At 41.0% G+C, this 13,635-nt stretch overlaps 1 long non-coding RNA gene across 2 annotated transcripts in view; it reads left to right on the forward strand.

Moving 5' to 3' along the window:
- Nucleotides 1-10,286, forward strand: part of LOC126546308 (uncharacterized) — a 52,519-nt gene extending 42,233 nt beyond the window's left edge. Inside the window, exons 1-3 of one of the 2 annotated variants that reach the window (XR_008608545.2) lie at nucleotides 1,314-1,661; nucleotides 9,402-9,508; nucleotides 10,085-10,286. This is a non-coding gene — a long non-coding RNA (uncharacterized lncRNA). Of the gene's footprint in view, nucleotides 1-1,313; nucleotides 1,662-9,401; nucleotides 9,509-10,084 lie in introns of those variants that run through there. The other variant, XR_008608544.2, reaches the window with a different exon arrangement.
- The last annotated feature ends 3,349 nt before the right edge of the window (nucleotides 10,287-13,635 follow it).

Below are 13,635 nucleotides of genomic sequence, written 5' to 3' on the forward strand. Positions count from 1 at the left end.
CTCACTACATTACCTAGAGGGAAATCTGGCGCTGCTGCGCTGTGGTATGCATGGGAATGCCGGTATATTGTGGATTCGGATTGGCATCGTTCTCGTAGAGACAGGACACCTTGAAGACGCGCTTGGCAAGTACCGTTCCGTCTGTCACAATGATTCATTTTCTACTAGAACAGCACGTGAAAAGCTGTTTTAGCTTTATTATTACGCGAAAACATGTTTTGTTTAACTATGAGAACTTGTTATTGTGTGCACGACTACATGTTACGTAAAAAGTATCAGCGTGCCGCTAAAGTTGGAGGACAGACGACAAGGTTCGCGCTCGCTTTGAAACAGTTGGTCGTCTGTTCTTGCTTTTCTTCGCTTGGTCATACATCGTGGGTGAGTAAAGATGTAGTATGCGTGATTGGAAACATTCTATGAAGATTTTACTTTGAGAACGCGTTATTTGCGTAGCCATATCCACGTTTTAGACGAAGCCTCTTTCAACATCAGCCAACACGAGCCTCGCAGACACATATACCGTCATTCCCATGACGGCAAGGAAGCTTTAGCTCGGGCCCAACTCCGACGCGGCCTATTCAAATACATGTAAAAACGCAAAAACGTTTTTCTGAGATAACCCCTGGACCGATTTTAATGAAATTTTTTGCATTTGAGAGAGAAAGCTAAATCCTAGTGACTGTTGGAAGCGGAATTTTGATTTAGGGCTTGAATTCTGTTAAAGAGATTTTCAAAAATTCAGAAGTTTGAAAAAAATAGAAGCGCGAAGTTTACTAACTAATAGCTCTGCATCAAAAACAGATATCGCGATTCTGTAAACGGCATCCATTAGACCATTCAAAGCGGACAAATTTGATATGTCATTTTACATCTTACGTGAATTTCTTACGTTATTTATGAGGGTTTTGCAAAAGTTGTAATAACGCATTGACACATTTTTTTAGGTTCATGTATAACATATCAATTTTGTCCGCTTTAGATGTGCTATCAGATACAATTCACAGAATTTCGATATCATTTTTTCTTGCTGGGTTACGGAGTTGTAAACTTGATAGTTTCGTTTTCTGAAAATTTGAGATTTTTGCTAATTTTTTATTAAAAAATGACAACCTAAATCGAAAATTCGAAACCAACAGTCACTAGATTTTAAGTTTTTCTTTTAGATGCAGCAAACCCCGTCAAATTTTGTGCAGTGGTTGCCGAGAAAAACGAATTCTCCTTTTACATGTATTTAGATAGGAGCACCCGAGCTAAAGCTTCCTCTTAAGAAACTCCCATAGATGGTGGCGCCAGATTACCCTCTAGGTCTTATAGTGAGAAACTCTAATGTCATGAGCAAACGCGTAGTGGATGGACGGATGGAAGGTAGAAGCATCCCCTTTGAAACGGGGTGATGGCAGTTACCACCATGCTCAGCTTTTTATTTTGCCTTTTTTTATTTACCTGTGCTGTGTGTTATTAAATTTCTCGATTTTCTTTAATTACGTCTTCCTACCCTTTAACCTTATGTCACCTCTCTGCTTTTGAGCCACCAATCTTCCAATCGCCTTTTGCTAATTTCTACCGCATATTTATTTACATGACTATTATTATCTCTGAACCCTAGGGCCTCAGGAAGCGTGACTGTGGCCACATCGACATCGGGATTGATACCATCACATGTTAGTATGAGGCGTTCTATTGTTTCTAAAGATTTACCACACACAGTACGTCCTCTTTTTCGTTAAATTTCTTTTTATAGCTCCGCGTTCTAAGACATCCTGACATAGCTAGCTTCAAAGAGAAGGGCACTGCCTCTTGAGTCATCATAAAACGCTTCCTTCCTGATCTGCTGTTTCCAGTCTCGATATAGTTCAACACTATGCTTCTTTTCCATTGAATTTATCCAATTTTTACCTTCTGCGTTTTTAATCTGTCGTTTAATGCTCCGTCTTTCTTTGTCCGCGTGTCTGGCATACTTACTGGTTAGCTTCCTAGTTCTTTTCCGCCATTGTGCGTCAACGCTCCTTCTCTAGAGGTATTTAAATACCTTAGCAGCCCACGTACCTGTTATTGTCCAATGTCTTCAGACGTTTTTTGTATAGGATTTTACTCCAAGCTTCCCGTGCTTCGAACAATGCCCAGCCTATATCCCCCTGTACTGCTTCGTTTGTGGTTTTCTCGTGGGCACCTAGTCCTAATCTTCCCACAGCTCTCTGATTTACTTCTAGTCTCGACTGAACCTGTGCCCTTAAACACAGGACCGCATTCCCGAAAGTAATCCCCGGCACCATTACTCCCTTCCAAATACCTCTCAGTACCTCATACCTGTTGTACCCCCACAATGCCCTATGCTTCATTATCCCGGCATCTCTTCGCCCTTTTGCTATGAGAGACTGTTCGTGCTTTTCCATGTACATCTGTCCTTTGTTTATCCATACCCCGAGATATTTGTATTCGGCCACTCTGGGTATTTCATGGCCTTGTATTCTAAGCTCCTGATCAGTTGTATCATTGAAAAACGTCCCACCGGACTTAGCTGCACTAAAACTGAAACCTAAACTGTCTCATTCGCCTCCACAGTAATTAACCAGAGTTTGCAAATCTTAATTCTGGCTCTCGGCTAACAGTACAATATCATCCGCATACATTAAACCCGGTAGACGTTGCTCAACAACCTTTCTGTCTAATCTGTACGACAGATTATACCCTAGATTGCTTCGTTGTAACCTCCTTTCCATACTTGTCATATAAAGCATGAACAGCAACAGTGATAGAGGACAACCTTGCCTTAATCCTTTGTGTACCTCGACAGTTGTCGTACTCTTAATTCCTTCGCATGTTATTTCAACATTATTTTCTCTATATATTTCCTGTAGAAAATCAATTACCTCATGACCGATGCCTTCATCTTTCATGTACGTTCCACAGGAGTTCCCTGTTCACGTTGTCGTATGTACCGCGCTTATGTCCATGAAGTCTAAATACAGAGGTCTTTTTCCGCCTTAGCTATTTCTATGCACTGGGTAAGCACGAACAGGCTATCATCTAAGCACCTACCACTTCTGAACCCGTTCTGAAGTTCTCAGAGTATTCTATGAAATCGTATGGAGTGCCTTTCAAAGCAATGCTTTCCCGTAGCGCTGTTCCGTCGGTTCTGCCTGCATTCTCCGAAACGCAATGTACAAATATGTACAGCCATGACATACAGTTGCCGTCATAGTAGTACGCAACGACGACAGAAGCGCGAGCCCTCAGCAGCAGGTCACGTTCATCAGTGCTTAAATCGCTGAAGTCGAGCCCAGATCGCGAGCCAATGTGTCACTGTCAGGGTCGTCCATTGCAACGTCTATTGCAACGAGCGTCAAAGTTGGCGTCATAAAATAAAGAACCAGCTTATCGTCGCACGCTTTCCCTTCTGCTAGCCACCATAGTTCCGTTTTCGCGCTGCTGTCGGCTGTGTCTTAGCAGCCGACGCAAGGTAACGGCTTAGGTAACGATTGTCTACAGCTTTTGAGAGAGATTTACCATGCAAATACCGTTTGCGTTGAATGGGAAGGGATGAGGAGCGCGGAGAAAGTTCATATCAACAAGGGACTGAGGCAGGGGTGCCCTCTATCCCCGCTGCTGTTTATGATGTGCATGGTGAGGATGGAGAGGGCGCTAGAAGGAAGTAATATCGCGTTTAATCTCTCATACAAACAGGCAGGTACAGTAATAGAGCAGCAACTCCCAGGTTTATTTTATGCGGACGACATTGTGTTTCTCGCTAACAAGCAAAGTGATTTGCCACGTCTGGCTAATATCTGTGGACAGGAAGGCAACAATTTAGGTTTGAAATTTAGTGTTAGAAAATCAGGTGTTATGGTATTCAATGAAAACAGTGAACAGACAGTGGAGATACAGGGCCAAGAAATACCTCGGGTAACAGAATATAAATACCTTGGTATAGGGATAAACGAAGGCAATGGATATATGGAAACACAGGAAAAGACCATAACAGTCAAGGGGAAGAGAAATGCAGCCATAATGAAGCACAGAGCGTTATGGGGATACAATAGGTACGAGGTCCTCCAAGGTATGTGGAAAGGGGTAATGGTTCCAGGACTTACTTTTGGAAATGCGGTTGTTTGCTTTAAATCAAGGGTACAACCAGGACTCGACGGGAACCAAAGGTCAGTTGGTCGCCTCGCATTGGGCGCTCACGGGAAGACTACAAATGAAGCTGTGCAGGGGGATATGGGCTGGACTAGTTTTGAAGTGAGGGAAGCTCGCAGTAAAATTGAGTATGAAGAACGGCTGAGGAATATGGAAGAAAGTTAATGGGCTGGGAGAGTGTTCAGGTATCTGTACAGGCAAAACATTGATTCATAGTGGAGGAAAAGAACTAGGAAGCTTACCAGCAAGTATGCGGCCTGTGGGGTGGGCAACACAGCAACAAAGAAGGTCAAGCGGAAAGTCAGAGAGGCTGAATTATTCTCATGGGTGGCGGCAATGGAAAAGAAACCTGCCATGAGTAACTACTTAAGAGGAAAAAACGAAATCAGGAAAGAAACCATTTACGATAACTCAAAGAGAAGCTCATTACTTTTCGAAGCGAGATCGGGATGCCTTAGAACACACACCTATAAAGCGAGATATAAGAAGAAAGAAGCAGCATGCGCTTCCTGCGGTAAAGCTAGGGAAACGATGGAGCTTGTTTTATTAGAATGTGAAGACGTCTACCCAGTGGTCGATTTAGGCACCACTGGCTTCCTTGAAGCCCTTGGGTTCAGCGGGAGCAGTGGTAAAGCAAACAGGTGCGCAATAGACATTAGTAAGAGGCGATTGGAGGATTGGTGGAAGAAAAGTAGGGGAACGACAAAAGACGGAGACTTACAAAACCACAGTTCACAATAGGGGATCAGAGAATTTGGACGTGGTAGTTCATAGTGTTTTCTTTTTCTTCTTTTTTCATTGGTTAGTCTAGGTAGGATATTAGGCAGCATAGTAGCAAGAGCTTGGTGGCGCAACCCACCGCCCCGTTTCAAAAAGGACGCTCATAACATCCATCCATCCATCCATCCATCCATCTTGGCTCTGTTTCTGGCCGCGCGTTTGAGTTTTGCGCAGAAAAGCCATACTGCCGTCTGCGGGCGCCGTTTTACTCACCGACGGCGCAACGTCACTAGGAGACCATGACGTCACCACTAATCGATCGGAGGGCGGGTGATTTGAACTGCGCTAGAAGTACGCGGACGCTTCAGAACGCATTTTCTCTTAAAATAAGTCTCTTCTTCGCATGAATAGGCATTTCGAGGTTTCTGGGATGGTATTTCAACAGTCCACGTTGGCTTAATAGTAACCTTTAATGTCCCTTTAAGAAGCGTGGGAAGTGGCTACTGTCACGGGACACAGCACGTATTGCATAATTTTACACGCGTGCACGCGCCGTCTCCTGTCACAGTACGAGCACCGATATGCCTAGTAAGTGTACTGGCAGGCCTTCAGAGCTTTTTCGGACGTGCCTGTGAGGATTTGAGCCCTTAAGGGCAGTAAAAGACATGTTTTCATTTTTTCGGACTGCCCGATTTTATTTTTCGGACGTTTTCGTGGCCGCTAGGGAGTACGAAAAATCGCACGCTGACTGTATAACTGACGAAGAGGATGCTTCAATGGTCCCTGGGGCGAAAGCGCGGCGGAACGAGGACAAGAACAGAAATGACCGTTACATTGAGGAATGATCGGGAAGGGAACTGTGCCTCCTCTTCTTTGAAGGAGCTTGAGCTCAAAAAGCAGTGTTTGCTGACGCAAAGATGCAGGTGACCTTCGTCCAAACCAAAATAAACTCTTGAAAGCAGTGAAACACAAAACGGAGGCATTAATTGTGCGTGGGATAAGAGTATGTGAGGACAGTTGAGGTTGACTTTCCAACTTCTGAGAAAATCTCACTTGTGAAAAAGTTTGGGACCAATGATCTTGCTATCACTTGATAGGAATAGCTCATTTTCGAAAATATTTGCTTCTTTATGCATCTTTTTAATTGTATTTTAAAATGTTCCACTCGATTTACATAGGGCTTTATAATTTTTCTTTTTCGAATATATTTTATTTGCTGTGCATTTTACTATTCCCTACTTTCAGTTTTCTGTTTTGAATAAAATAAACACTACTCCTTAATATTCAAGCTGTATTAACTAGTTTATCATATCTTTTTTTTAAATGCTTACTTAAGAGTGATTGAAGGGTTCCTACTTTGCTGGAAATCACTTGCATGATCTGAACGGCACTTAACGTTTCGGATTGTCTGGTTCATGCAGTTGCATGTTGACAGAGACTGTTTCAGATTGCAAGTTTTTTTTAGGTTTGTTAGCAACATTTTTTTCCCCTTTTGACTCTGCCATATTCAAGTACCATATTCAAGTACTTGAATATGGCACTGGTTTTCAGGCTACAATGTGAGGTGTGTAATTCAGTTACCGACTCGATACGCGGTTGCAATAGTATATTCATCACTATATAATTAAACATGATCGTGTAAATAACACTCGCAGGCTGCAACTACAGACGAAAAAATAAGCGAAACCTATACATATATATATATATATATACATATGTATATATACATATGTATATATACATATGTATATATATATATATATATATATATATATATATATATTTGAAGTACCTTACAGGCCCATAGGGCATTGTGTAGGGCGAGGCGAAAAATCCCAACAGTGCATATATACACAACCAGATGAAAAAGAAAAGAAGTACAATACATGGTAAATAATATTTGTGCACATAATAGCAGTAAAGAGGGGACTAGGCAATGCAGAAATAACGAGAAGAAATATGGTACATAGTTTAAAAGTGCATAGCACATGAATAAGTGCACAATTCATCAAGCGTGTTATAGTAAATATAAAAAATAAAACAAGGAAAAAAGGAAGAAAACGAATGCTTAACTTCAAAATATGAACTGAAACATGAATATGAAACATGAATATGAAACGTGCTAAATGATGGCTTCAGTGAAATGTGCAATAGGTTGGTGATGGAATGTACCAGGATTAGACAAAGATGCGATGCTCTCTAGCAGATTATTCCATAATCTGATGGCTCGTGCAAGTGCTGATGAATTAAAAGCTAAAGTGTCACCATAGATTCGTGTAAGACTCAAATGATTGTGCAATCTTTTGGACGTGCGGGATGGAACATCAAGGTGAAAGGAAAGTGTACATATTTGTGAAATACTTTTAGTAGAGTGGTGTCACGGCGTGTGCCTAATTATCGGAGAAAAAGATCAGTTTTAACCTGAGTGACGCTTGAATGGTAGTTATAGTTTCTTGAGATGAATCGTGCAGCCCTATTTTGGATGGATTCTAAAGTGGTGACCATGTTGATATGATAAGGAGACCAAATGGAGGAAGCAAACTCAAGTTGTGGGTGAACAGCAGTAACGTAGGCGAGTTTGCGAATATTAATTAGCAGTGGAACTTCTGAGGTTACGGCGTAGGCACCCTAAAGAGACTTAGAGGCAATGGCGCATATACGGATGTGATATGAAATCACCATGAAAGATCTGATGAAAGGTTAACACTGAGATATTTGTAATGGGAGATGTGAGACAGTAAGTCATCTTGAATATGGTATGTATAACTAGAATTGTTATATTTGCAGCTGAATGAGATGACTTTACATTTCGATACATTAAGGGTCATTAACCATGTTTTGCACCACTCTTTGATAAGATGAAGATTGGATTGGAGTGCCAGGTGGTCATTAGCAGATTTATGGGGCCGGTAGATGATGCAATCATCCGGAAAAATTTGCATACAGGAAGAAATGTTATTAGGTAAATCATTTAGATAAATAAGAAATAGAATGGACCGACTACGCTGCCCTAGCTGTGACACACCAGAGGTAAGTGGGAAAGATTAGAGGACAGATTATTAACAAGTATGAACTGTTGGTGAGGCGAAAGGAAGCTACAAAGTCATGATAAAATTAACGAGTCTAGATGCAGTGATGATAATTTTGAAATCATGCGGCAGTGAGCAACGCGGTTGAAAGCTTTGGCAAAGTCAAGAAATATACAATCAATTTGCAGGTTATCCTTCATAATAAAATGCAAGTCAGTCATTAGTTCCAATAACTGTGTTTCGCAGGAATGAGTCTTTCCAAACCCATGTTGATTAGAGTAAAAAAAGTTATTGTGCTCAAGATGACTGAAAACATTAGATACAATTATATATATATATATATATATATATATATATATATATATATATATATATATATATATATATATGGCATAAAAGTCACCTGAACACCGTTCGTTGACCTTCCAAAATGGGAAAAAACTGATAATGGCCCCACATTTAGCTCATGGAAGTATATCCACTCCACTATTAGACATGAAGGCAATGCAAATAACACCAACGGCAGGCAGCAAACAAGTGCAATCACCGAAGATAATGGCTGCCTGCAGCTGAGGTCTCCTTTGTAGAATGATGACAGTAAAGAGCAGAGGATTGTGATGGTACTTCAAGGGAAGCCACAAGGGAGTAAAACAAAATCAGCCCCCCCCCCCCCCCCCCCCACCCCCAACCCCAGCAGCTCATAAGCATACGTACATCTGCAACATTTCAAGAACCACTTAAAGTGGTTCGAAAATTTGAAGGGCATGCTATTTTGAATACAAAAAATTATCACTTTTACACCTGCAACGATACCTGCAATTTCAATGTTCCTGTGTGAAATCTAAAAAGCCTATCCGCAAGTCATGTAGAACTTTAAATTACTTTTGTGTGTATTATTTTGGTTGAATGAATATAATTTATTTAAAAACATTCCTTAAGTAAGATACCTGAACCATAAGTTGGCCTTTATTTTGTTTTTATGGAATGGTTTCTGTGCGGCAATGCCCCACATGACTGTCAAAGGCAGCTGTGTCGCTTGGAGTGTTGTCACAGAATAGTGTGTAGGATATATTGTCTGCATCATTTTCAATTTTTGTTGTTCCGAGCATATGAATCTTTATTTTTCTTTCGGAGCACCTGTCTTCACTCAGAGGTCATATTTGAAATTGTGTGTAAGCTATCAATGTTCATATAACGTTCTACCTTTCTCACTGCAAGATGAATACCTTAATTGGATGAAGCGATTCATAGCTGTCATGGAATATATGAGCTTGAAGTAATGTATGGTTAATTTGGCTGCAGAGAGAAAGCAATAACAATAAATTTTAGACAAGAAACAAGGCTAAAACAAGGCCCATTTTGTTTGTTGAATAGTGAGCTATCACATTTCAACTGTTTACCTAAGCCAGTGCAGCTTCAGGCTGTTGATGGCCAATGTGCTATTATTTTCCTATTCTAATTTAAGTAGTCGTTTGTGTTACCTGCATCACCTGATCAATGTTTTCTTCATTTCAGAGGCAGCAGGAATGACCAAATGTGAGCTAATATGCTGTCACCCTCCATCAAAACAGTGGTAGAGTGGCTGACAACACTGCCGTTCAAGAATCATCTGTGCCTCAAAGGTAAATGTGATGCATTTTAAAACCTTGATTACACTGAATTCTGTGGTTTCTGGCATACATGAAAATGAGCTATGCTTGCATTTACTGGCGGGGATCCTCTAGCTGCCTTTCTGCATGCTGTTTTATCTTATTTAGTATGCACTCTCCACACACTTGCACTCAGTTCTGCTGCAATTAGTACTGCATGCAATGATTTAGAGTGCAGTTTACCTGAGGTGATAGTGCTATTTATTGGCTGTATTTGGTCGTGGAAATGGTATGTGGTTTTTGTGTATGGATCCATGCATTTTCAAACCAGTGCAAGTCCAGTGGTACATAATTCTATTTTCCTTCTTCCACAAGTCATGAGTAGGTCCTACTGCATGTGTATATTAATATACACATGCAGTAGGACCTACTCATGACCTGTGGAACAAGGAAAATAGAATTGTAAATTTGTTCCACTCTGTCAGACAGACATGCATATTAAGTGCACTGCTATAGCCGGCATGCATGGTATAGTATGCTAATACTGATCCACTAGTATCATAAAACAATGATCCTTTCTGACTCTGAAAATGTATAACTATTTTACAGGCGTGGTGCTCTAACATTGAGAATGGCTGAAGAAAAGGAGTGGACTACAATGCATTATGTGCACTTCGGTGTATGCAGAAGCTGAACTGCTACATGTGTTCAAGCTGTATCCTAAATTCTTAAAAATAAAGGGGCATGATGTAAAGTCGCTTGTTCTGCTGCACATAGGCATAGCGGCAGATGTCATACTTTGTACAAAAACCTCCAATGTTTCATTACCAACTTCGGTACACATTAAAGTTGGTTAGCGCTTACGCCATTTGATTACTAGAAATGCATATACTTTCACGAGCTTAGGCGAAAAGTGTTGTGTTTGTAGTTTACAAGGAGCGGGTGAACAATACATAAAGCGCAGGTACCTTACTTTGTGAACGTTGGGACAACTATTTCGGTACTGGTGCTATGTATTGACAAGATTGTATTTTGTTGCACTCTATTTATTACTTCTTTAAATGATTATCAGATATTACAGTGGCATCAAATCAAGCGCTTGACAACAGCTTATCGGGTAGGGAATTAACTTGGCACAAAACAGACACTGAAAATTTTAGTGAAAGTGAAAATTGTAGTGTGGTCGTTGCCTTTCTTGTGCTTTTGTAGTCACATGTAAAATAAGAATTCAACCTTCAAGGATCTTAAAGATGGTAAGTAGAGCTAACTATAGCACCTGCCTGGATATTGAATGTCCACACTGCAGCTACAGCAGTACTTCCCAAGGTGGGTACTACTAGCTGTAAGTGGGGAGAGCATTAGCTGAGCTGCCAGATGGCTTGTAAAGGTCTAGATCTAGAGTACAGCTTACAATACACGGCTACTATCTCTGGCCTTAGCTAGATAAAGTTGGAAGATAGACGGCTACTAGCTAGCTTCGTGCTTCCTGGGGATTGAAACGAAATGGTAAATTAAGCCGTAATGATGCACAGAACATTTTCACCCTTGACACAGCACGATCAATGTTTCGAACATTCACCCTTGGTAACATGATGTTGGTTGAGCTGGAAGTGCCAAATGCATGCTTGCCTGTGGCGTCGACCTTGTTTAACCGCTGAGAGCCTATCAGCTGAAATTAAAATAGGTGCTACGATGCCCATACTCGGTGACAATCAATTTCATCATGTATTGAATCATCAGTCAAGCACATTGGTTCATAGCTGAATGAAGAGTTAGCAAGCAAACATATTTCATATATTCATAAGCATTTCTGCAAGTCCAGCGACCACACCAAACGACATTCCTTTTAATGATGCACGTGAATTACGACCTGAAAATATGTTGTGTCGAGGTGATTGTGATAAAGAAATAGCAGTCGAAGTCAACTTCCAACTATGCTGTAGTAATGGCCCTTTGTTCCAGGGGCTGCTTGAGCTGTTTCTCGAATAAGGCAACCAGTGTGGAAAAACTATTACTCTTCTTCAATTTAAGCTTCAAGCCCTAGCTTAGCCAGTTTACAAATATTTTATTCCAATTGCGTAGACTTTCGCAACCACATTTTTTTTCTGCATTTTTGGCTGCTTCTTTCGGTTATTGTAAAATCCCTAGATATCTTTTGCTTAGAAAATTCAGGTACTTTAGGTTACTCATGCAAGTGTGTAAAGGCATGGCAGAGTTACAGCCAACAATTTTATTTGCCGTCTTTCATGGATTCATGAACATACTTGTGAGTGTTGCGAGTCTTTAATTATGCCCTTCTTGATACAAGCTGTGAATTTCTCAATTTACAGCCCTGAACACCACCACCCTGATTTAAACCATCCGTCACCGCAAGAGTAGGATGCTGGTGCCTCTAGTGGTCAATGCATGATGCACCTAGCGCAAGCCTAGCACATAAGGTGCGAGGGTGTGAACCTGACGATTTTTCGTTTGAATGTGCGCTGCCATCGGCATGGTTAGAACACTGATAAAATCAGTTATCTTGCTCTGTGGTTAAAACATCACACTAGTAGAGCCACCTAAGGCTTCAATGTGAGAAATGCTATGTCCATACTTGAGCCAATGTAATGGACAACGACTTGAAGACCTGTACTTCTTGGACATTACACCCAGAGGATCGTTTCCCCATGAATCCAGCTTCATCATGAATACACCCTGTTAGCGTGGGCTACAGTGTGCTGCTAATGGAGTGCGTCTTACCTCACGTCTTCACCAAGAGCAATGCTTATCACCATGAATCCAGTCTCGTCATGTACAAACCATGTTATCATGGCATACACTGCGGTGCTAATTAATGGAATGCGTCGCATTGGGTCTTCAACGAGAGCAGTGCTTCACGAATCAAGCCTTGGAATGTATAAACCATGTTACAGTAGACTACTGTCCGGTGCTAATGAAATGCGCCATGCCTCAGGCCTTCACTACGAATCAAGCCTTCGAATCTGTAAACCTTGATACCAATGTGGGCTTCAGCGCGGTGCTAAGGACATAGGTCGTGCCTCGGGTGTTCACCGAGAGCAGCGCTTCACCACGAATTCGACCCCATCTTGCATAAACCAGATATTTTTTTCCTCACTTAAATGAATATGATTATAATCTGTATGATTCAACTGTGCCATCATTCTTTTCCCTTCTATCAAGGGCATGGATCTTGAACATGAAACCCATGAGGCTGCTTAATTCTTTCAGCTCCATCTACTTTACAAATAAGGCTCGAAACCTGACACTTCTATGCACGTTAAAACTGAACATAAGGCTCAATTCTCTCTCTAGTTCAGTTGTCATGTGCTACGCCTCTGGAAAACAGAAGGTATGCTGATATTTTGACAAGCTTATAGTTTACAACACAATAACTACACTAAATGAATGAGTCTGAGGGTTTAAGTCGCACTAAAGGTGTAGGACTGTCCCTGTTTTGCATTTTAACCACTAGCTCAGAACAGCAAGAAACTGAAAGGCTGTTCAAAAGATCTTATAAAAAACACCTTGATTATTAAGTCATTTTACTTGTATACTAAAATGCAAAGTGGGTCAGGGTACAATATGTGTATGACAGAAACAGCTACAGTTCCCAAAATTCAATGTAAATCATTTAGGAAGTAGAATATCGCTTCCCTCAAACCTTTTCACCTAGTTTCCCCTTTTTCAGAACTCCACCTGAGAAAATATCCACTGATGTACTGGAGAAAAAGTTACCATGGTTGTCAAGCCTATCAAACTTGGGCTAGAGCTGACTCAGAACAACATTCATTTGGGCTAGATGGTGCATACTTGAATTAGGAAGAAACAGCACCAACTAAGATGACCACGAGAGGGAGAACGACACAAGACAAGCACCAACTTCATCTATCTTTATTCACCAAAAATCAGCAAATATAAGGAAACTCACAGACACGCGCACGTAAGGACAATAATGTATCATCTGCTAAACCGTTCAAGGTAAGACATTTTGCTTTTAAAGAGGGTCACGGAAATATCACTAACACAGTTTTTTTCTCTCTTTCTCATATGGAATGCCCCCAAAACCTCACGTGCCTTTGTATCTCTGTTTCTGCCAAGAATCTTTATCTCTCGGAACCGTGGTTCACACTTCTTGCAGTAGAGGCATTGTTTCCGTGGCG

The sequence above is a fragment of the Dermacentor andersoni genome, chromosome 1 (genome assembly GCF_023375885.2).
Source record: "Dermacentor andersoni chromosome 1, qqDerAnde1_hic_scaffold, whole genome shotgun sequence".
Lineage (NCBI taxonomy): Eukaryota > Metazoa > Arthropoda > Arachnida > Ixodida > Ixodidae > Dermacentor > Dermacentor andersoni.